We start from the raw sequence: 25,754 nt of genomic DNA, 5'->3' as shown, positions 1-25,754 counted from the left end.
CATAAGAAGGAAACTTTATTCGCCAAAAATCAGAGCATCAATTTGTCTATGGGTATAGCTCAGTGACAGAGCTCTAGTTGTTTTTTTTGTTGTTGTTGTTGCTTTTTTGTTTGTTTGTTTTAGTTTTTTTTTTGTTTTTTGTTTTTTTTTTTTTTTAGACAGGGTTTCTCTGTGTAGTCCTGGCTGCCCTGGAACTCACTCTGTAGTCCAGGCTGGCCTCGAACTCAAAAATCCGCCTGCCTCTGCCTCCCAAGTGCTGGGATTAAAGGCGTGCGCCACCACCACCTGGCGACAGACCTCTTGTTGAGCATCCATACAGGGAAGTTGAGAACAGAAGCATGAGAGAACTAGTTTGCTGGGTTCTATATAATCACAGGGCACCTATTAGACACTGTGAGTGGATAGATAGAAAAAGAGATTACAGTTCTGCTTCTAGAGAATATAATGAAAACATCCATAAAACATGTCAAGTTCTCTTCATGTATGTTGGTGAATCAGGACCTGTAGGTCCTGAGATTGATTTAAAGGCTGTGCTTTAACAATGATTGTTAAGATTGGTTGAGTGTTACTGCATGACAGACAATTTAAATATGTCACCTTCACTTAGCCTTGTCAAGTCAGTTGGGTAGACTCTTACCTAACTTCCCTTCCCAATATCCATATTCTCATGTAGCCTCTTCCCACTCGGGCCCTGGTTCTTGCTTGTGATTTTGCTTGGCCAACTGGGATACTAGAAAACACAATACAAGCAGAGGCTGGATAAATGCAAGGGCCTTACATCTGCCCTCTCAGGACCATGTTATCACCACTTAAGGAACACAGACTAAGTTGCTAGCTGAGAGGACCCAAGATGCTCTGCAGAATGAGAGGCCATCTTGGACTTTCCCGACAAGCTCCAGCTGAATGCTGAGTGACAGATGCAATGGGAGTGGCTTGTAGAAATCCCAAGCTACAGAATACTGAGGCAGTAATTGTGGTTTGAAGCAGCACATTGTGGGGTGATTTGTAATATGGCAATAGACATCTGAACTATGAGCAATACAACTTAAACAATACAACTTAAAATATGAAGGTATGCTAATTGGGCTCAGAGATATTAAATACTTTATCAAGATCTTTTCCTAAGATTATAGCTCTAGATATACCCCCAAAATCCAATGTTCTCTTCTCTGCAGACTCCCCTAAACTCCAGGTCTGCATATTTCTTTGGCTCTCCCATGGTCATCTCCCATGGTCATCTCAAACCAAGCTCTTCAAGCCCCTCCCTCAATATGCTACTCCTCCCTCTGAGTCTCTGATTTCAGAACCCAGCCTGAGCACCCTTCTTATTGCTTCAGCAATAAATGTGGAACCAGCACCTACTTCTCCTCTTTCCTCTGATTTCCCAACCAATGTCAGCACCTGGTTCCTGCTGTTCACTACCTTTGCTTGGTGACCGTGATTCCAGGTAGGATGAAGAGCTGCTAAGATGGTATCTAGGGGGCAAGGGAATGAGAATGAATGGTCCCACAGACAGTGGGAAGATTGACTCATCTGATAAAACGGCTCTTGCATCCTCCTTTATCTTCAGGAAATGAGGCTGAGGTCTGTCAGAAAGAGAGACCAGCTTAGTGATCTCTCCTTCACAGACACCTTACTCATCTCAAGAAAAGCACAGCGTGAGTGCGTCTGTGTGGCACACCCCTGCCATCAACTGGGCAAGGCCGTTCAACTTTTAACTTGGAAGGAGATCCCAATCCGAGGCGACTACAGCCTTGAGCCATCCCAGCCCCTTTGTCTGCACTCTGAAGTGTTTCCTTAGGATTTTAATGATTCCTTTCTCAAGAGAGGCCATCTGGACAGGGGAAGGTTAATTGACTAGAGGAGGCCATGACTTCCAATAGAGAATGTTCTTTACAAAGAGAGAAGAAAAGCACCAGGATGTGCGAACTCGATAAATAATTCATTGGACTGCCTATTCAGAGAAATAGAAAAATACTGTAGTAGGCCCGCATGCCAATCAGCCTGCAGCTAGTTAAACAAACATTCTGTGCACACATCACTTGTAAAGCCCAGATTTATATTAATTGCATGTTTTACCCAGGAAAAGTATAATGTCTAGTAACTTTGCTTTACAGACTATTAAAATCTCATGGCCTTGAATAGGTTGCCTGACATCTTGTAGGTCAGATCCAGGGCTGAGTAGACATGTCCTCTGCCAGTGAATGTACAATAGTCAAATGCTCAAGTGTCACTTTGGCTATATTTACATTCGTTGCCCTTACAGGGGAACACTGAGAGCTATGGTCCTCTTGGGTCTCCAGGAATCCCCTGGACTTCAGTGGGGGCACAGCCGCAGCAGCAGAGGTAAAGTGAACATCCACAAGTACCCCAAATTCAGCTCCATTTCCGTGTCTCGTTTACACTAAGTTTTTTCTTCACAGTTTTGTAGGATTTGAAATGCAAACGGGACATAGACAGCAATATAGTAGTTCCTAGTATGGTCTAGTAATTGCACTAAATGATTCTTGTACCTCTTACTGTCTTCTCTTGGTCCTCACATCAGTCATTATCCTGGGTAAGAGGACAAACTGAAAGAACAGAGTGGCTGAAAGGAAGCACTCAGGGAACACATTACCTCTCTGGTCTCTGACAAACCCAATCTGAGGGACACTCTAAAGAGGACCTTGGCTATGCTTTTGAAATATGTCAAGCTTGTGAAAGCAATGACATTGTGAATTGGCTTCAGATTCAGGCAATAGCCAGTCAACAAGGCAACAAAGTGCAGTCAGTGCCCTTCGCTGGACGGGATGCGGGACCAGAAGAAGGGCAGAAATGAAGACTCATGAGCCTGCAGGTAGGTCAGGAAAGGAGGGCTCACCAGTGCTGATTGGCTGCTGCTGATCATTGCCCTGTGGCAGGAAGTTAGGGGGCGGGGACCCCATGATGGTTATGAAGAAAATTTTATGACAGTTTTCTAACTTCATAATCTAAAAAAAAATTACTTGAAAATGATGTCGGAAATAGCAAAAGAAGGAAAAAATAAAAGGAAAACACAAACTATGTTATCCACTGGGGGTTCAGGATCCCGAGGACATTGTAACCATATTCAGAATAATGTCCATAGAGCAGCTGAGGAGAGCTTTCAGAGTGTGTCTGTGGAGTGTCTTACCCAGAAGATCAATTGCTCTCATGGTCTTGTGAATGAATGATTGCTGGATTAAGAAGAGAATGGAGGGGCTCGTTGGGAGGACAGAAGGAATTGTGCAGAAAATGCACTTGAAATGCAGAAAGGCACGGGAATCCTGTGTCACACTAATGGCGACTAGAAAGCTCATATAAGAACCTGGGTAGGACTTGCATTGCACTTTTCCTTTCTGAAAGATGGTACGTCAAGGTGGAACTCAGTCCTGGCAACAACAGTGGAGACTGCCCACCGGTCATGTAACTTGGCCCACTTGCTGCTCATATGACTTAACCCACTTGACCGAGATTTGCTTCTGGAAGCAGAGCATCAGTTGCTGATGGCACCTTCAGTAGATATTTTATTGAGGGTTCCTAACACCATGTGCTATTACTTGAAGGACTAATGATACAACACTTATCAAAAACAGGGTCTCCACACCCTCATAGACAGACCCAGATACTGCACCAGCCTCTCTTACAACTGATCTGCATGACCTTGAATATAACTCAGTACTTCTCCCAGCCTTGATTTGCAGTTCTGCACCTAAGGGAGGATAACAATTATTCAAAAGATGCTCTGAGTATTAAGTAAGAAGTGGCCTCTAAGCTCTTAGCATAAATGCTTGGCATACAAATAGTCAGTAAATATTACTAGTATTATATTCTCTTTAGCCCGGGGACTATTTCAGTTCTACATGCTTGTGGGGGATATCTGGGTACATTTGGAAATTCTGTAGACTACTTCTAAATGATCAAAAGCTCACATTTAGAAAGGTTGGCTTTTCCAGCGGAGTAATTTTCCATTTCCCACCCCATTTCCTTGTTATTTTCAAAAGTAGACAAACAATAAAAAGAAGGGCGAGCACGGCTTACAAACGTGGAGCCGAGTGAGGAATTCAAATGAGAGCTGTAAGATGCAGACCATAGGATAGGTTTTATCTAGATTCAAATGAGCCTGTTTGGGGAGGCTGCATCATCTTTTCATGGGCATAATTTGAATGATGCCAACCCCTGATTCTTTCCACAATGGAAATAATAGATAACTGTACACACAACAGACTAAGCAGAGCCTACGATTGCTGCAGAAGCAAGCCTCGCAAGAGTCCTTCTTTGGTATGATACTCTGGTACTATGACCTTTGTCCCCTTGACACGGTGATTATTGGCTGGCTCTCCAGGAAGCGGGGACAGACGGAAAGCTACTTACTTTCTTCCCCTTCCTTCGTTTCCTATAGCACTCAGCAGGGCTTTAAACAAAGGATTTCCTCTTAGAATGTATGTTAAATAAATTCATTTTGAAAAATGAAACTTATGACCCAACCCTAAGTAAAGCGCACTGGCAGTGAGGAATGACTTTGATCAGTTCAGAAGATGATCTTTCCACGTACAGGCGACCCAAAAAAGATTCACCATTTTCATTGTCAGGGAGCCATAATTCAAAATTGTAATAGGTTTACCATTCTACCTGAATGAGAATAACTTTACTAGAAAGGCAAGAGAAATAAAGTTGATGAGGATGCAGAGGGAACTCCTATGTATTGTTGGTTGGGATGTAAATAAGTAAACTATTATGGAAGGAGAGTATGAAAATTTAAAGATCAAAATTACTATGTAAGTCCAAAGTCAGTATATCAAAGAGAGAGTGTGCTCACAGCATCCTTCACAATAGCTGAGATACACAGTCATCCTAAGGGTCCCCTGGAGATGAATGGATACAGAAAGAGGGATCTATGCACACAATGGAACATCACTCAGCCACACCACGAAGGAAGCACTGTCCACTGCAGCAATGTGGATGGGACTGGACGACAGTGTGAAGGGACAACCCAAGCAGAGTCGACACTGCATGCCATCGCTCCCACGTGTCTCATGGTGGTAAAGAGAATAGTAACAATCATACAGGTGTGAGTTGTGTGTGTGTGTGTGTGTGTTAGTGAGAGAGAGAGAGAGAGACAGACACACACACACACACACACACACACACACACACACACACAGAGAGGGAGTCAGATCATAGTCACCAAGCCACCGTTAGCGAGGAGAATGTTCTAGACTTCCACTGTACATTCGGGATGAGAGTGACTCTAGTCAACTGTAAAGTACTCTATTTCATGTTTTGACTGTGTATCTGTGTGGAGTGTGGAGGGGAAGGGTGTTGCAGTCATGCCAAGCCACTCCTGTGCCAGGATCATGGGACGATTTTCAGGAATCAACTCTCAGCATTTACCATGGTGCTTCCAGGCACTGGGCTCAGTCCATCAGGCTGTGGGCAAGAGTCTTGACCCATTGAGCCACCTCACCAACTTTCACAAATTTTTATTTATTTGTTTACATATATGGATGATCTATCTACACACACACAAGAGAAGAGAACATCAGATCCCATCACAGATGGTTGTGAGCTACCATGTGGGTGCTGGGAATTGAACTCAGGACCTCTGAAAGACTAGCCAGTGCTCGTTAACCTTGAGCCATCTCTCCAGCTCCCACAATTTTTATATACTTTACATAGAACTAGAAAGGGGGAGTTCAAAATTCCCAACACAGAAAAAAAAACATTTAAGGAGATACACCTAATCACCTTGACTGGATCATTGCCTACTGTAGACAAGTATCACATCATCAAATATTATTTCTCAAGCATGCACAATAACCACGCCAATTACACATTGAAAATTTATGTCTTCATGCAGAAACTGGAGACTTAAACAAATAGTATGTAAATGAGTTTCATATAATTCCTGTGTAAAATAAAATCTCAGTGAGAGCTGGAGAAATTTGAGGGTCAGGTTTAATAATCTCCATTAGAAAAATGACACTAAATAAACCAAATTATGAATCTGAATCCATTTGGCCAGATATCTGGCCTCAGAATTAATGGGACATTTGCTGTATATGTTTTCATAGTCCTTGATAAGCACAGACAGTTGCATATATTTTTTTAAGTGCCCCAGATGATTTTACAGGACAGCTGGCGTTAAGTCGTGCTGCAGAGAGTTCCGAAGTCAAGTACCCAGCCTAGTAACCCATGGCCTGTGTCAGGCCCAGATTTAAATTCTTTTGAGAGAAGAGCCTGTGTGGCTGCAGTTGGGTCCCGGATGTGCTTCAGTTCTGGTCAATCCGTCTTCAGCAGGAACGCATAATGTAAACAAGTTTGCCAAGGTCCTATGCCTGGGACAGCCCAAGACAGCACTTACAGAATATACACGGGAACCCTTGCATCTTAGATAGGCACCTACATGTGTTGCAAAACAGTGAAAGACAGCTTGGAAAAGTGTAAATGACACAAGAATTATAGAAGCAGAGACATGAAGGGGGATCTGGTGGGGGGGTGAGGTAGAGAAGTCAGGTGATAAATGATAAGTTAGGGACCCTTCCCCCAGATCATGCTATTAGAAAGATATCCCAAATTTGGTTATAAGCTGACTTGTATAACACACATGGGCACACACACAAGAGAGAGAGGAGTAGGAAGAGACGGAGGAAGGAAGGAAGGAAGAAGAAAGGAAGGTAAGAAGGAAGGAAGAGAAATGGAAACAGAAAGAAGTAATAGAGAAAGGAAAACAGAGGCATGCTGATTTTCTAAACCAATTTCCAGCAGAAAAGCAAGTTCCTCTGAAGGTGATTTCTCGGTTGCAGGGTGGGGCCTATTCTCTAGCCTAGTGAGTCAGTGCTCACTGATCACGCTGCAGGAACTAGGGCAGTGGACTGATAAGGCCCCAAGCCAAAGCCAAGCGTGGACAGAAGGGAGAGTTCAGAGAACGTGTACACCTGTGATCAATGCAGTCGCTCAGAAATCCGTAGTCTGCATCAGTCAAAACTGTTATTTCTTCTTCCTTTTTTTTTTTTTTAGGAACTCAAGTCTTTTTATTGTCTTTGTATATTCTTGATAACCAGCTTATAAGTTAAATGTAAAATATGCTGAATTAACTAATTATAATTAGTGAAAATTAACCTTAAATGAATTGGGTCAATCATCACTTCTAAGTTTAGAAATACATATAGGAGATGGTTTTATGAGAATCATAAATGCTACCAACTTCCCTGAACAAAAAAATAGTTAATATTTACTTAACACATTAAAATTAACAATATAAAAACAAAACAAAGTTTATAATAATTATACATATCATGGTTCAAGTATGGTAAAAAATTACTCCAGCTCATGGAGATATCAGTACTGTCTGTGATCATCTAGAAGATTCTATGAACCAAATGGTACCTGTGAGACTTCTCTGATTTGAAAGTCCTGGGTAGAAAAAGGCCTGGGCTTAGTATAATATAAAATCCACTGTGTGTCATTAGCAAGGACATTAAATATCTCTGCATGATTGTAAGTCTGCCACTCACAAACAGATCTCAGAGACTACACTTTTGTTTCACTCTATTTCAATAAAATATTCCAAACAAGAAAAGGCAAGTGATGGTTACTACTCTCAGCCTGAGAAAATCTTAAATCACCTAGGAGATAAGGTCCTGGTATGGTTGGTAAGGAATGAAAGTAAGCTAAAACTAGTTCCCACACACACACAAACCCCATATCCTCTCCTCTCTTCTTTCTATGTCTCTCTGTCTCTATCTCTCTCTTACTCTGTGCGTATCTCACTCTCTCCTCCTTGTCCTCCCTCTCCTTCCCCAGTGTTATTTCTTCTAACAGTGCTATTTCTAAAAAAAAAAAAAAAAAAGAAAAGAAGAAGAAGAAGAAGAAGAAGAAGAAGAAGAAGAAGAAGAAGAAGAAGAAGAAGAAGAAGAAGAAGAGGAAGAAGAAGAAGAAAAAAGAAAAGAAATTCCATACTTAAAATTTCTCTCAACCACTCTCCCGCCCTTCAGCTGTAGCTCCTCACTCCTACCACAAAACTTTAATTGCCAAAGTCAGGCTGTTTACTTACACACAAACCTCTTAGTTAACTAGACAGAAACGGCAGCAGGGCTAATCTTAACGGAACATCAAGGAAGTTGTTTGAGGTTCTCTATGTGGTAGACATTAGTCAGTCCACAGAAGAAGGATGGGTTGGCTTCTGAGTTGTGGAGGTGACTAGAAGGGAAACCTCATGTGGCAATCAGGGAACCACTATTAGGATTTACTTTTCTTTTTTTTTTTTTTTAAAATTTTTTCCTTTATTGATATATTTTTTTCTATTTACATTTCAAATGATTTCCCCTTTTCTGGGTCCCCACTCCCCGCAAGTCCTATAAGCCCTCTTCCCTCCCCATATTCCTCCATCTACCCCTTCCCACTCAAGCAAATCAGTAGCCTTTATATACTCAAAGGATAAGCAGACTGAGAAAGAAATTAGGGAAATGACACCCTTCACAATAGCCACAAACAGCATAAAGTATCTTGGGGGTGACTCTAACCAAACAAGTGAAAGACCTATATGACAAGAACTTTAGATCTCTGAAGAAGGAAATCGAAGAAGATCTCAAAAAATGGAAAAATCTTCCATGCTCGTGGATTGGCAGGACTAATATAGTTAAAATGGCCATCTTGCCAAAGGCAATCTACAGATTCAATGCTATCCCCATAAAAATCCCAACCCAGTTCTTCATAGAGCTAGAAAGAGCAATTCTCAAATTCATCTGGAATAACAAAAAATCCCACGATAGCTAAAACTATTCTCAACAGTAAAAGACCTTCTGGGGGATTCAGTATCCCAGACCTCAAACTTTACTACAGAGCAATAGTGATAAAAACTGCGTGGTATTGGTACAATGTCAGGCAAGTGGATCAATGGAATAGGATTGAAGACCCAGAAATGAACCAACACACCTATGGTCACTTGATCTTTGACAAAGGAGCTGAAAGCATCCAGTGGAAAAAAGATAGTCTTTTCAACAAATTGTGCTGGTTCAATTGGAGGTCAGCATGCAGAAGAATGCGCATCAATCCATTCTTATCTCCTTGTACCAAGCTCAACTCCAAATGGATCAAAGACCTCCACATAAAACCAGACACACTGAAACTAATAGAAAAGAAACTGGGGAAGACCCTTGATGACATGGGCACAGGGGAAAAGTTCTTGAATAGGACTCACTTTTCAAAAGCCTGTATACTTATACCCCTCTACCTGAACCTGTATCCAGCACAAGCAAATTGTTTCCAGACTTCTCACTATTTATAGGCAAATAGGGAAAACTTCTATTTCCTTAGATTGTCTGGACTCAATATAGTAAATGAAGAAATTTATCCATCACTGCTAAACACCACGTGGTTCAGCCACATCGTTCTGTAGTGCATAGACCATGAGAACTGAAGCTGGTGTGTGTGTGTGTGTGTGTGTGTGTGTGTGTGTGTGTGTGTTTGTGTGGCCACATCTGTGTTAAAGATTCTGCATGATCAGATAACTGAACTTTGAGACCAAGAGCACTAGAATGTTGCAGACCAGAGGCAAATCATCTTGGGCTATTTTTAGGCTTGCTGGAAGTCACTTATTGTCTACCCCTATGTTTGACCTAACTTCCTTTTGACTATCAAATTCTTTAAAACGTATTCGTAACAAGCCCGTAGCGTCTCCCAACACGAAGGCTAAGAATGACATCAGATTGCATCTGAAGCCTAAGGCAGAGACGATCCCACTTCGCTATATTCTTCTACTATCTTCCTTAAGGGTTCCTGTTGCTGTGATAGAGCACCATGACCAAAAGCAACTTGAAAGAGTTTATTTTAGCTTACAGCTCTACACTACAATCCATCAGTAAAGGTAATCAAGACCTGAACCTAAGGGACTCCTTCTGCCTGGAGGAGGAGCTGGCACAGAGGCTGCGGAGGGATGCTGCTTACTGCCTTGCTCCTCATAGCTTGCTCAGTCTGCTTTCTGACACAACCTGGACCACCTGGTCAAGAGTGGCACCGCCTTCGGCGAGCTGAGCCCTCCCACATCAGCCATTAACAAGTAAACATCTTACAGACTTGCCTACAGGCAATCCGATGGGCATTTTCTCGATTGAGGTTCTTCTTCCCAGATAATTCTAGCTTGTGTGGAGCTGGCAGAAAACAGCAAACAGGACACCCACCTACTTGGTGTTTCCACCAACATCATTAGTAAGTGTCACGAGAGGCTGCACTGTTCTTCCAGAGGACAACAGTTCAGTTCCCAGCACCCTGCTGCGTGGCTCATGACCGTCTGTAACTGCAGCTCCATGGGGCATCTGACGCCTCTAAGAACACCAAGCACGCACGCATACGCACCCTCTTCTCCCACCGTATACAAATAATGAAAAATAAAATAATTTATAAATGTTTTGATTTGTCACTTTCTGTAGGAGGAGTGAGTCAGCATGTTCTAACCAGCGCCTTTAATACCCCATGTACATGTAGCAGGCACTTTCTCATTTACCTGCCTGACACCAGGAGAACAACAAAGACAGAGCACGTGACCCGGGCAGCCAATCACCTAGTGCCAATTGTGTAGGTTGCGCTGTTCTGGAGTGCAGGGACATGGAGGAGGATAGAAATGCACTCTCCACTATTGCAATAAATGAATCTGCCTCTGCTTCTCATCTGGCTCCGGAATCACCCCCTAGCCCCAAGGATTGTCTGAGGGGACCTAGGACTAGGGCAATAACGTTCTTTGTTCTGACACTATAAAAATATCATATACCTGTTCCCACATTGAAACGTAGTATCAGGGCAACTTGAATTCACGTTCCCTGGCCACGGGCACTCACATTTGTCTCTGGAATAAACTATTTTGAGTCAAGCTGTGTTTGGGGAATGACAATAACTGCTATGCCTCACAGCTCCATTTTAAGACTACACCCAGATCCAGACTTTCCCTCCCCTATAACTTTGGACTAGTCCACTGAGCGAGTTTTAATTACCCCGGGGCACAGAAAAGGAGATGCTGGCCTTGTAAGGGCATCGGTCTAAAAGTCAACACTTACAATGCGAAGTAATTCAACTTCCCTGCTTCCTCTGGAATGGGAACCAGAATGCTTCCACGTTGATGGCAGGGATTATATCAAGATCAGCAATAACAAACACCAGGTGCCAGAACTCCTACAGGCTGGAAATTGAGACTTCCAACAGTAGGAGGAACTATTCACGGAGGACGGTGAACCCATCCGTCTGATAATCTACCTACAACCTTCACTCCTTTTTCCTGTTCTGCCTCTGTCTGATAATCTACCTACAACCTTCACTCCTTTTTCCTGTTCTGCCCCAGGTCTTAGTAACACAGTCTTGGCAGTCTTGGCTACTGAGTCAAAGTGTGCAGACCCTCAGAATTCATGATGCAAAACAAGCCTCGGTCTATTTGTCTAGAGAAGCAAACACAAGGCTTTTGGCTGGGTATCGCTCAAGCACTTGGGCATCCAGGACATTGGAAAGTAGAAAAGGAGGTAACCGTCTCCCCAGCAGAGGGAGACCCTGGAGGCCATCACATTCTGAGTGATGGCGGTCTTATCACCCAGATTTTGGCTCACGGATGCAGATATGTCTTTCTAACCTCACCTCAGCTCTGGTAAAGCATTCAGTCTTTCACACCCTGCCCTTTGGAATATGGAGGCCCTTGAGGGACCTGACTGGGGTGGCTGGCTCAACCGTCTTGGGATGCTTGCACTCATTGGCTGGCAATGCTGATTTTGTTCCGGGAAATCTATAAAAACTCAAAGAGAAAACCTCTGCAAACTGCCCCACCTAGAGACACATGAGGGCAGCTGAGGCCTCAGTTGTCTTGTAGATCACACACACATACACACACACACACACACACACACACACACACACACACACACATACACACCACACAAATTCTTTATCCTCTTAGCCAACACAGAGCATCACAATGTAGCACGGTGTAAGGTGTATCACCTTCTTCCTATACCTCCTGGACATTTCCTTCATACCTTACGCATCTCTCTTCCTTCTGTTGGGACTCTTACTTCCTCAGATCTAGGATCAAGGCAGGAAGCTGGGAATCATGGGTCCCACCTGATGAAGAAATGAGGCTTATGACTTTAAGCAGAGCGAGGTTTGGGGGCGGGGAGACACCAAGACTCTCTTTGATGCCCAAGTTCCCTCAGGCTCACACATGCATAATCCTCCTAAGGACAATGACATGATAAAGGACACACCATCTTTGGAAGACCATCGAGGGTCTCCATGCACAGCTGAGGTTATTCACAAGGAAGAAACACTACAGGCTCTGGTGAGAATGTGCCTCTTCCTTCCTTCCTAGTGGCTCACATGGGCAAGGCTTTGCAGCCACCGCTGTTGGTGGCTTGTGGAATTTGAACTGCAATTGCTTCCCAACCTTGACACCTTCGCATCGATAGAGCTGGATTATTTATGGCTGGGGGGGGGGGGGGTGAGTCAAGGGAGGCCGTTCTACTTGTTTGGCCTCCCGACCCTTCCTCCTGAGTCCAGTGTGTGCTATTTATGGGAAATGTCTCCTGGAGATCACAGCCTTGGATTTCTTTCTTAACAAAGTAAGAGCAGGGAGGGTGCTGGAGACACAGCTTAGTGGTGAGGCTCCTGTTTAGCATGTTCAAGGCCCCAGGTTTGAGTCCCAGCGCTCCCTAAAGAGTACAACCTATTTAGACAATAGATGAGATTTTTCTTTCGTTGAGCAGAGCCTTCACCACTAAACCAATGTTTATTTTTTTTTCTGGTCTCATTTGTTTGCGTTTCCCTCCCTGGTTCTATTACATTTTGTAAAGTTTTCATTATTTTAGAGCCTAGTATTTCAAGGATTATTTCAATTAAAATATTTTCTATTTTCTTTGCTTAGGCTACAGGTGATTAAAAACAACAGATCAAAACAAACAATAAAAATATAGATAATACAACCGACTCACACTGCCAGAATACAAGGGTAGCAAAAAGTTTTTGCATACCTGTATCTCACTGTCTCCATCACAGGTACCACGTGCAATTAGGTTGAAAATAGTTTCTTCGTGTCACAAAATACTTCAGAGAAATTGGTTGTATAGGATTTAAAATCTGAAAACTTCCTGAATATGGCATCCTAAGGAAGCCACTGAGCCCTAGACTAAAAATTGTGGCAGGAATTCTATGCATGAGAATTAAATAGGAAAATGAAAATGAAAGCAAACTGAACATGTGGCATGGAAACGTAAAGTCAAAGAAGACCAATGAGTTTTCTTTTTTAATTTTAAAAATTGATTATTTGAGAATTTCATACACACACACACACACACACACACAATGAATTTTGATCATATCCCCCCATTTCTTTTCTTTGACTCTCCCTGGACTTCTGTATGTGTGTTCCTGTGTGCGTGTGCATGTGCATATGCTCATGCATGTGCGTGTGTGTGCATGCGTGTGTGTGTGTGTGTGTGTGTGTGTGTGTGTGTGTGTGCGTGCATGTGAGTGTGTGTGTGTGTGCATGTGTGTGTGTGCATGCATGTGTGTGCATGCATGTGAGTGTGTGTGTGTGCATGGAGAACTTATCAGGGCCGTGTCCTCAGGAAAAAGAAAGGCAGTTCCTTCCTCAGGCACCATGACCTGTCAGCATCTTCTCTGTCAGCTAAGGCCTCATGCACGCTGAGGGTTTGGCTGTCTTGAACATGTTCAGGTCTTGCACTGGTAGCCACAGCTGCTGGGAGAGTGTGAGTACAACAGTCAAGTCCTGTCGTATCCGGCAGACAGCATTTACACCACTCTCATCTTCCAGCTCCTACAGCCAGTCTGATGGTTCTTCCATGATGTTCCCTGATCCACAGGGTGAAGGAGTTGATAAATATACATATACATATACACATACACATACACATACACATACACATACACATACACATACACACACACACACATACACATACACATACATATACACGCACAGGCACACGCATATACATATACTTATACATATGCATATGCACTTGCACATGCATATACACATATGCATGTATGTATGTGTGTGTGTGTATGTGTATATGCATATTCCTCCTGAAGATTCCAGGACATTAAAAAAATGCAAATTCATTTGAAAGGCGAGTTCTTGAAGTAGGTGTGGCTATGGTGAACCCTTCTTGAACTGGGCTCGACGGGAATGTGCTCTCCCTAACTCAGCTGCCTAGGCCCTTAGAGGCTACTTGCTGCAAATCACCCACATCCAAGAGGGCAAAGCTGTATCTCAAGCTGACAGCTGGCCTGGGCATTGCCCACTTAGGGCCCCTCCCACAGGTGTTTATAATATAGGAGTGTGAGATGTGTGAAGGCTTGTATCAAGGATAGAGAAAAGAATTCAGCGAGGCCACATGACACATTGGAGGCTCAGCTTGCAGCACTGAGGCTCGCAGAGGCAAGAGCTTGAAGCTGTGAGTTGAGGTACCAGGATGCTAGAGTGCCAAGAGCACTTACTAAGGATTGTTACAAGCAACAAGTTTAGCAGCTGTACCAACAGCTTAGTAGCTATTCCAAAGCCTGTGTGTGTCATAGGCATGAGGTTATAGGGTTGGGAGACCCAAGCCTGTTGGAGTACAGATGATGCCGCCATAGTCTGCAGATCCCAGACACAGAGCTATAGACTTTGGTGCTGCCCCTCCCCTGTGTGCTGTTCCTTTTGTTTGGTTTGTGCTTACTGGCCTTCCAGTTCTCCTTTTGGAACGGGAATGTAGTCTCTGTACCAGTGTATACTGGTTATAACTTACTTTTAATGTGATATCAGTTAATGACAGGAGTTTAGTGAATGTTAGACTAGACACACTCCCTCTGCATTACTAGATAGTGGAGCCTGCAGGTCTGGGAGTACTGTGTGTTTGGATCTTACCTATCCTCAACAGGTTCATGTTTGGACATTTAGTCCCTTGTTTCCTTTATGGGAGGTTATAGAACCTTTGGGACACGTGGCCTCGCTAGCAGATACAGACCGCAGCTTCAGAGCTGGTTCACGGGTTACTAGTCTGATAAAATGTAGAGGAACTGCCACACACATCACTGTTTGACAGAGCTTCACCAGCACGCACACTGTCCTCCCATGAGAGACACCTCCAGGCACATGAGCTGCTTCTGTCCAGTGGTTTTGGTCACTGGTTGGGAGAAGTGATGTAACTAACACAGAAACATGATGATGATGAAAGCCTTTTGAGCAAACTGGATGGAAATGCATATTTAATCACATAATGCTAAGTAGGCTATAGTAGTTAATTAAAATTCCAGACTTCCTTATAGGGCAAAAATTATAATTTTTTTATAATAGATTAGTTGGGGGAAGCAATCTTTTTTTTTATTTTTTTAATTCGATATAATTTATTTACATTTCAAATGATTTCCCCTTTTCTAGCCCCCCACTCCCCGAAAGTCCCATAAGCCCCCTTCTCTTCCCCTGTCCTCCCACCCACCCCTTCCCATTTCCCCGTTCTGGTTTTGCCGAATACTGCTTCACTGAGTCTTTCCAGAACCAGGGGCCACTCCTCCTTTCTTCTTGTACCTCATTTGATGTGTGGATTATGTTTTGGGTATTCCAGTTTTCTAGGTTAATAACCACTTATTAGTGAGTGCATACCATGATTCACCTTTTGAGTCTGGGTTACCTCACTTAGTATGATGTTCTCTAGCTCCATCCATTTGCCTAAGAATTTCATGAATTCATTGTTTCTAATGGCTGAATAGTACTCCATTGTGTAGATATACCACATTTTTTGCATCCACTCTTCTGTTGAGGGATACCTGGGTTCTTTCCAGCATCTGGCAATTATAAATAGGGCTGCTATGAACATAGTAGAGCATGTATCCTTATTACATGGTGGGGAATCCTCTGGGTATATGCCCAGGAGTGGTATAGCAGGATCTTCTGGAAGTGAGGTGCCCAGTTTTTGGAGGAACCGCCAGACTGATTTCCAGAGTGGTTGTACCAATTTGCAACCCCACCAGCAGTGGAGGAGTGTTCCTCTTTCTCCACACCCTCTCCAACACCTGCTGTCTCCTGAATTTTTAATCTTAGCCATTCTGACTGGTGTAAGATGAAATCTTAGGGTTGTTTTGATTTGCATTTCCCTAATGATTAATGAAGTTGAGCATTTTTTAAGATGCTTCTCCGCCATCCGAATTTCTTCAGGTGAGAATTCCTTGTTTAACTCTGTACCCCATTTTTTAATAGGGTTGTTCGGTTTTCTGGAGTCTAACTTCTTGAGTTCTTTATATATATTGGATATTAGCCCTCTATCTGATGTAGGATTGGTGAAGATCTTTTCCCAATTTGTTGGTTGCCGATTTGTCCTCTTGATGGTGTCCTTTGCCTTACAGAAACTTTGTAATTTTATGAGGTCCCATTTGTCAATTCTTGCTCTTAGAGCATACGCTATTGGTGTTCTGTTCAGAAACTTTCTCCCTGTACCGATGTCCTCAAGGGTCTTCCCCAGTTTCTTTTCTATTAGCTTCAGAGTGTCTGGCTTTATGTGGAGGTCCTTGATCCATTTGGATTTGAGCTTAGTATAAGGAGACAAGGATGGATCAATTCGCATTCTTCTGCATGCTGACCTCCAGTTGAACCAGCACCATTTGTTGAAAAGGGAAGCAATCTTTTATCTTAAAAAATAACATTTATTATTATTTTATGAATATAAATATTTTAATGCACTAGGTTCATAGTGGGAAAATAACAGGAGGAATTCCTTTAGGGCAAATTGTTTGTAGCTTTTTGATCCCTTATTGCTGATTTTACTCATTTAGCTGTTTTTCACTTAAGAAATTTTGACTAATGTGATTTTCCATGAAGGCTGAGACAGGGAATACTTGGGAGCAGACAGCCTGTGTATTTGAGACACCTCTAGGAAGCAGAATAGGAAACATCTAGAAAACTGGTAAATTTCCACTGCATGAAACTATGACTTACATGTGCTTGGAGTTTCTGGAGAGTTAAGATACCATAACCTGGATGGCCTCTGTGGGACAGCTCATCATCATCGTCCGTTTGACTGAATTTAGAATCCCCAAGGAGATATACTGCAGGCTCTTTCCAGAGATTGAACTGAGGTGAAAGTGAGTCCCCATTGTGGTCTAGGGTTCCAGACTGAGCGGGTGACACTCTGACACTGTGTTCCCAGCCACAGGGGCAGTGCGACCCTCTGCCTCCAGCTTCTGCTCCCACACTGTCCACTAGGATGCAATGAAACCATTGTGAAATCAGGAACCAAAACAAACCCTTCTCCTCTAGGCTGCGTGCACCGGGCGTTTCATTACAGCAAAGAGAATGGTAAGTGATACCAGCTCCCCAGGATCAAGGTTCAATCCATCCTCCTCTCTTTACCCTGCCCTTCTAGCCTTGAGAATCCAGCAGAAGAGCTTCCTGTGGCTACAGAAAATGTGCAAAAGAGACCAAATCTTCATAACACAAAGAAACTTGTGTTTCTGGTAACATAAAAAGGGTGGCCACATTAGAAAATAGGTTGGCAGTTTCTTAACATCTTAAACTTACAGTTGACATGTGACCCAACAGTAGGACGACTGGAAATGTGTCCTTATGCTAAAGTACCATTACTCATAACAGGAAAAAAGATAAAAAAAAAAAAAAAGAAAAGAAAAACCCTCCAGGTCTCCATTTCATGCATGTGTAAACAAAACACAATATATGTGTCTAACAGACTGTTGTCCAGCCATGAAGAGAATGAGTCAAGGGTTGGAATGATGGCTCAGCAGGTAAAAGTCCTCCTCCAACCAAGCCCATGAAAGAAAACCAGATGCAGCAGCACGCGGCTGCAGCTCCAGCAGTCTTCCCGGGAGTGAGGTGTGGAGACAGGGGAGTCATTTGGAAGCTCACACGCCGATCATCCTGTAGCACATGGTACAGAAGAAATATGAGTCCGCCTTAAAAACAAAGGCGGAGAGAACAGACTCCAGAAAATTGTTCTCTGACTCCATACATGGTGCTATGGGGCACACACACACACACACACACACTCACACACACACTGAAATACAATAAAAAATTTTTTTTTCAAAAAAGAATGACATATCCAGACATGTTAAGACACTGGACCTTGAAAACACTATGTTATATGAAAGAAACTGGTCACAAAAGCTTACACATTCAATTTACAGAAAATGTCCAAAATAGGTAAATCTAGAGTTTTATGTATAAAGATTCTATGATACAGAAAAGTCAATTAGTGGTTGCCTGGGGCTAATAGCCGGAACAGGTTTTAGAATAAGGCATCTCTGCCTTCATCTCTTTTGAGCTTTGGAGTTTTAATCAAGTGCTTTAAGTTGACTTAAGCTTTCTTGGCTGTACAACTGAGAAAGAATAATACGGCAAACCCACTGTGGCCATTAAATTGGACAATGGAAATAAGCCACAGCCACAGAGCACATGCTTCGTAAAAGGCAGGTATTGCTACTGTGGTGCCAGTGGCTGCTATTGTAGAGAAAGAACATGGGGTAAGGAGAAGGACACAGGGTACAAAGACTCAACATCAGAGAGTGGGCACAGATTCTGGGTGCAGTGACCAGGCCTTTGTCGGTAATTTGATTATTATAAGGCACCAAGGTCCACTTTAATTAAATCCCAACTGCCAATATAGAAAAATGCATGTTTGCAAAAAATGAAAGTCTGCATGATGAGCTGAGCAGGACATAAGGGCCACTTCTAAAACCCTGCAGAGGGATGTGAACAGCGCAGTCTTAGCCATAGAATTAGCATTGCAGCAACAGTGAAGTTTTGCTGGTCGTTCTTCTGACAAATTTCTATAGACGTCCTCACTTAATCCACATGACAGCACCACAAAGTTAAGAGCTGGTGTTTTCTTGATTTAAGGTGGGGTGGATCTCGAGGTGGCATACGTGGGTAAATAGCTTGCTCTCCAAGCAAGAGCAGGGACCTGAGCTCTGAAGGCCAGGGCCCATGGAAAGCTAGACACGGTAGCATGCACCTATAATCCCAGCGTTCAGTGCTGAGACGAGGTGAGAGATGGAAATAGGATAATTCCCAGAAATCCAGTTTACTGCAGTGAAGAACAAGGAAGAGATTTCATCTCAAATGTGGCAGAAGGCCAAGACTGACAGACACTGAGATTGTCAGCCTCCAGGTCTGCATCCTCACCATGACACATGCATGCTTGCACTCAAAGACCGCACACAGACACAGACCCAGCCACACACACAGACACACAGACACACAGACAAGCACACACACACAGACACACACACAAACACACACACATACACACACACAGACACACAGACACACACAGACACACACACACACGTACACACAGACACAGACACAGACACACAGACACACAGACACACAGACACACACACACACACACGCACAGACACAGACACACAGACACACACACATACACACACACACACACACACACACACACACACACGCACGCACGCAGACAGACACACAGACACACAGACACACACGCGCGCGCACACACAGACACATGTAATATATATATATATATATATATATGAGAAATGGAGATGGAATGTGCTTTCATTTATTAAAGAAGTATAAATTATCCCTTGCTATCCAGGGAAAATGGGCCCAAGAATCTCCTTATGGATAAAATCCACAGGTGCTCAAATCTCTTATATAAAATGTTGTAGTATTTGCTTATAACCTCCCCATAGCATTCATATAGTCATATGGAAGTATTCCCACAAAACACTCATGTCCAGCTAGTCAGCCAAAGCACTGAGGACCGTTTGAATTATGAAGTCAATGGATTAGTCCATCGGCATATTTGTAATTGGATGTCCTTGTTGGGAAGAGGCCGACACTAGTAGGTGGGGCCCAGGCCGTGAAAGTGGGCCATCCGAGGTAAGAGAGGAGGTCTTGGACAGAACACAGTGCTCCTGGCTTTGTCTGCCTGCTTCCAGGCCGATCTAAGGTGGACGGCCTCCACCACCTTGTGCTCCTATCTTAGAGTTCTGCCTTGCCTCTGGCCCAAGCAATGGACCTGGCTGGCTGGATGGCCTGGGCTTAATCCGAGGCTAAATAAGTTCTTCCTTCCTTAAGCTGCTTTCTATGCAGCTTTGGACGCAGCAACAAGCGACCGACAACTGCGACAACTGCGTGGTGGATAGCACCTACTCCAGCGCTGAGGCCGTACAAGCAGCTTTGATGCTGAAGGAAGCCACCGGACGACTCTCTATTAAAATCTGTACGTGAATCTCACAGATGCATTTCTGCCAAATATTTTCACTGAGGGATGGAGGCCCTGGAAGAGGGATTGAGGGCCAACTGCATTTTTAATCTTGTTAAGGATGATCTCCGTCCACGAGTCAGCTTGTGGTAACTTTTAGATTTCCCCTTTGACTCTGAACTTCAGGCTATAAATACATCAGCAGACCCAGAGGCCACTTCCTGTGACCTCCACACCAGATATGCCATTTCATATGGTTTTGCAACTCACCAAATGAGTGCTGGCCAGGAAAAGACGGTCTCAAAATCATAGATAAGAAAACATTGCCTCCAACTAATACTTAATAATACTTTAGCTTATTACAAACCCAATGATCAGATTTGAAATTTCTCAAAAATTTCAAATTATTACATTTTATTTTTTTAAAAAAATATCTTAAAAGAAGGTAGATCATTTGAAATAACAATGTGAGAAAATAAATTCATGGGTGTTTAAAATGCAATTATTCATTTACTATTGTATTAATAAATGAACATTCAAAACCTTTTTTGTGATATCACCCACTAAATAGAGCTTTCAAATCTACTCTATCAGCCAAAGCCATTTCAAAGTTGATATGCATTTTCCGATGTGGGAAACAGGCTGCCAAGGTTGTGGGTTGATTGTTGTAGAGATATGTGTGTGTACATGTGTGTGTGTGTGTGTGTGTGTGTGTGTGTGTATGGTGTGTGGGCATGGCATGTGTGTTTGTGTGTGAATGAGAGTATGTGTGTGCACGTGTGTTGTGTGGGGGTGTTGTGTTTATGTGACAGAGAGAAAGAGTGTGTGCTTGTGTGTGAGAGTGTATGAGTGTGTGTGTGACTACGAGTATGTTTGTGTGTGTGTGTCTGTGTGCGTGCGTGCAGTGTGTGTGCATATGTGCACAAGTATGTATAGGTATAAGTATATATAGTGTGGGTGGAGACCAGAGGTCAATGTTGCATTTTTTATGCATATTGTGTTTTTTGAGGGTCCTTTAGAGAACATGGGACTTACAGATTAGCTATGCTGGATAGCAATGAATTCTATGGATCCATTCATCACCCCCAGGCCCCAATACTAAGATTTCAGATGCATGGCCATTGTACCTGGGTTTTAGAAGGTTGCTAAGAATCTTTCCTTCCCTTGTTTTCTTCCTTCCCCTTCCCCCCTCTCCCTCACCTTTCCCCTCTCCCTCCCTTCCCCCTCTCCCCCTTCCCCCTCCCTCCCTTTCCTCCTCTCTCCCCTTCCCCCTCCCTCTCCTTCTCCCCTCTCCATCCCCTTCCCCCTCCCTCCCTTTCCCCCTCCCTCCCCTCCCCTTCCCCCATCTCCCTCTTTCTCTTCCTCCCTTCCTCCCTCCCTCCCTCCCTTCCTTTCTTTTTTTCTATGCTAGATGTTCTTTGGGAGAAGGTGATGATGGTATTGGGATCTTAACACAGATCCTTAGGCGCACGCATTACCAACTGTAGCCTTGCCCTTGCCATACAGATATTGACCAAAGTTGTCGTACAGTGATTAATATCACTCTTCCTGACTGAAGGACGCATACCACATCCTATGTGCTATCTACTTTTTCATTACGTGTGCTCCAGTGTGCCTATGTGGGGGTATGTGTACACTTTCATACAGTGCAGTTTCCCACTGATGCCCGAGGAGAGTGCTAGATCTCCTGGTGCTGGGGTTCTGCCCACTGTGGTCAGCCTCACTGGGAACTAAACCTGGGTCCTCTGCAAGAGCAGCCAGTGCTCTTAACCACTGAGCTGCTCTCCAGCCACCTGAGCATGTTTTATCCCTCATCAAAAAATGTTCCTATTGTTAATAAACTCTGCAAATACGGAGACTGGACAACAGAGCGGAAGCAGTCCTTTTCAATTTTTTTTCTTGCAGCTCCAGAGATTCTTATTAAGAACTTAGATATACAAAACCATAAGGACCGAGTCATTTCGGCTTGCAGGCCTGCATGGGGTGGGGGGAGTAGCCGCCCTGAGGAAGTGTCTGATGTAGATGGACGGCTGTCATTGTCATCTGAGGGGAAAGGCCAGGGTTACAAATTGACACAAGTCTGACTGTTCTTAAGGTGAATATGAATAAACTGAGTGTTTATTTGGCTGTACTATTTTACCTAAGTTTTAGTTTCCTAATTTGTGAGGTGAGGATGATCGTTCTGTAGGATTCTCCACACCATACATTCCTAATGTAAGCCTATCTTTGTCTCCCTAAAAAGCTGGGTGATTTTCCAAAACACTGGAAGATCATCGCAGAATCTAGGTCTTCTTCTACCAAATCTGAGGCTTTTTCCACTACATCATGTGACTACAGATTATCTTCCCAGTCATGTCCATGGGTCTTGGCAACACACACTGTTCTCTTCTAAAGAAACAAGAGAGCATGCAGGTCCTATTGATAGTGGCCTCCTTGAGCACAGCAGAGCGCGAGACTGGAAGGGGACATTCCAGCCAAATGCCCCAGATCCACATTCTAGACCTTCAGATTGTCTCAGGACGCTATGAGCAGAAATGACAAATGTGCATTTTCTCTAGTGACAGGGTCAATAGTGTCCAAGTGATCAAAAGCATCCAGCAAGCAGAGTTCAGAAGGCATGAATTAAATACCTGCTTTGATCTTCATGGAGTTTGATTTTTTCCCTTGATAAATAGAGCCCAAGGGTCTCGTAAGGTGGCTTTACTCCTCAGGCCTAGAGGCCTGGTCCTTGGAACCCCACATAAAGGTGGAAGGGAAAACCAGTTTTATAAACGTTGTCTGCTGACTTCTACACAGACTGTGCACCCCTCATGCACACATTATGTACACACACACACACACACACACACACACACATAATAGCATTACATTAAAATTTAAAAATATGAGCTGTGTAAGAATATCTCAAAAATTGCGTTTTAAAGCAGCAGCCGAGGTTCGCTCACCCCTTGTGCTCCCTTTCTTCTCCCCTCCCCCCTCCTTTATTGCTCTTTCTTCTCTCATCTCTTTCCCTCTCCTCTCTTTACTTTTCTCCACTCATCCTGCCCTCTCCTTTTTTTTTTTTTTTTTTTACTTTCAGAGGCAATGTTTATTATTTTTAGCCAACTTGATCAACACTAAAATGAACTAAACACATCACTTTTGATTTAAATGTTCTAATACAGAAAAAAAACACATAGTAAACATCAGGTAAACCCACATGAGCACCAACACACAAGTATGGAAGGCTCTGGGTGAGCCTGGGCCAGACAGTGAGGCCCTGCCACAGAAGAGGAAGAGCAGGAAGGAAAATCTGAAACACGAACTAGAAATCAATGACCATTATTGCACTACCCATGAATTTTCTTCTAATCTTTTGTTCATACGTTATTCTATCGTTACTAAGATGGGAGCTGGGTTGGTAGCTCAGTTGGGAAAGTCTTTGCCTAACATTCATGAAGCCTTACATTCAATCCCCAACGCCGCACAAAACTGAGTGTGGTGAAGTACACATACAATTCTGCCAGCACTTGAAGGTAGAGACAGGAAGATGAGAAGTTCAAAGTCACCTTCGACAGCATAGTGAGTCTGGACCAAATGAGACCTTTTGTATTAAGGTCTTATATATATATGTCTTATATATATTTCGTAAAACAGAGAATTGCATTAACCTCCAAGTCCCAGTGAACTAACTCCGCAAAGTATAGTTTCTCTTACTACCAGTTGACCAGACTAGTAGGAGTTTAATCCTTAAGACCTAACCTAATGTACCCTACACAAGATGCTAATGTAACTGCATCCATCCTGCCCTCTCCTTATCAATCTGTCTGTTGTCTGTCGGTTGGTTGGTCAGTCGGTTGCTCTGCCTGTCTCTCATTTCCCTCACTAAGGTTCTTGTATGTGACACATGTTGACCCTAACCTTACAAACCTCCTACCCCAGCTTCCAGGGATTAATGGGATTAATGGCATGTACCATCCAGAGACTGTCATTCAGGGTCATCTAGTCTCTGTCTGGGAGAAGACCATGCATATGAAATTTTATTATGCTTAAGAATACCTGAAAACAGCATACAAATAAAGTATGACTGGATGTTTTAGGGTTTTGATTGCTGTAAAGAGACATCCTGACCATGGCAACTCTCATAGGAACACATTTAATTGGTGCTGGCTTACAGGTTCAGAGGTTTAGCCACTTATCATCATGGTGGGAAGCACGGCAGCGTGCAGACATGCGTGGTGCTGGAGAAGGAGCTGAGAGTTCTACATCTTGATCCACAAGTAGCAGAAATAAAATTAGACATACTTCCTTCTCTCACAAGGCCACACCTCCTAATAATGCCCCTCTCTATGGGTCTATGGCGACCATTTTTATTCAAACTACCATACCAGAAATCAGATAATATGAAGAATAAATCATGGTTGTTTTGTTAGATGCTAGTAAAGCAGAATTTTCCAATAATTGAATTATGAGCAGAAGTAAAAGTTTTATTGCCACAAATCTTGGATACGGTACAAGGGAAAAGGTCCTATCAATTTCATCAAAAGGTTTGTTATTCCATTTTATTAAAAAATATATAAGTTGCGCAGTGGTGGCACACATCTGTAATCCCAGCACTCTGGGAGGCAGAGGCAGGTGGATTTCTGAGTTCAAGGCCAACCTGGTCTACAGAGTTATGTCCAGGACAGCCAGGGCTATACAGAGAAACTCTATCTCGAAAAAACCAAATCCAATATATATATATATATGACTGGTATAGTGCCCATCAGAGAATGAAAACTAAGGATGCCTAAAGTCTACTGACCTGAGCCTGGGAGCCAGATGGGTCGCCAGTAGATGCTTGGCAGATAGCCTTTAATGCTATAAGCATTCATCAGTAAAGTTGCTTGCATTTCCAGTCATTATGCTAATAATTCTGCAGAAGGTCACTATAAATGCGGCCATGTAAAACATCTTCTCTGAGCTGGTTGGTATCACGCTTCCTTCTAAGTGTGACAGTGACATTGTGGTTTTCCTGCCCCTCCCCCCTTTGTTCAACTTCCAGACCACTTGAGAAGATATGGTTCAGCTTCCTACATGCTCCTGGCTTTAGCTGCTCTTCTCATCACTGTGGCAAAGAGCCTGACAAAGCAACTTAAGGAAGAAGGAGGGGCTTAACCAGGCTCACAGATTCAAAGTACAAACATACCTAGAGGAAAGTCTGCCCACAGGGACTCCAGGCAGCTCGAGTCACATGACACCTGCAGTCAGGAAGAAGAGACAAATGCTGCTGCTGAGCTCTCTCTCTCTGTCTCTGACTCGTTGTCTCTGTCTCTCTGCCTCTGTCTCTCTACCTCTGTCTCTCTGTCTCTGTCTCTCTATCCCTCCCCCTCCCTCTTTCTTCCCTCTCCATTCCTCCCGTGCTCTCTCTCTTCCCTACCCCACCCGGGTCAGTCTGGAAGCCCTCACTAATAGAAGTGTGTCTCCTAGGTGATTCAGAATCTAGTCAGGTTGACGGCGGTTAAGCATCATGGCTCCGGAGCCCGGTTCTCCTGCCATGAACCTCTT

General features: G+C 43.4%; 1 long non-coding RNA gene across 1 annotated transcript in view; it reads right to left on the bottom strand.

The window, feature by feature from the left end:
* Positions 1-25,182, bottom strand: part of LOC127683457 (uncharacterized) — a 31,893-nt gene extending 6,711 nt beyond the window's left edge. The window contains exons 1-2 of the long non-coding RNA XR_007977546.1: positions 25,012-25,182; positions 638-730 (exon numbers count right to left, since the gene is read on the bottom strand). This is a non-coding gene — a long non-coding RNA (uncharacterized LOC127683457). The remainder of the gene's footprint in view (positions 1-637; positions 731-25,011) is intronic.
* Between the last annotated feature and the right edge of the window lie 572 nt (positions 25,183-25,754).

Source organism: Apodemus sylvaticus, chromosome 4, assembly GCF_947179515.1.
Source record: "Apodemus sylvaticus chromosome 4, mApoSyl1.1, whole genome shotgun sequence".
NCBI lineage: Eukaryota > Metazoa > Chordata > Mammalia > Rodentia > Muridae > Apodemus > Apodemus sylvaticus.
This window is presented reverse-complemented; position numbering and strand designations above follow the sequence as displayed.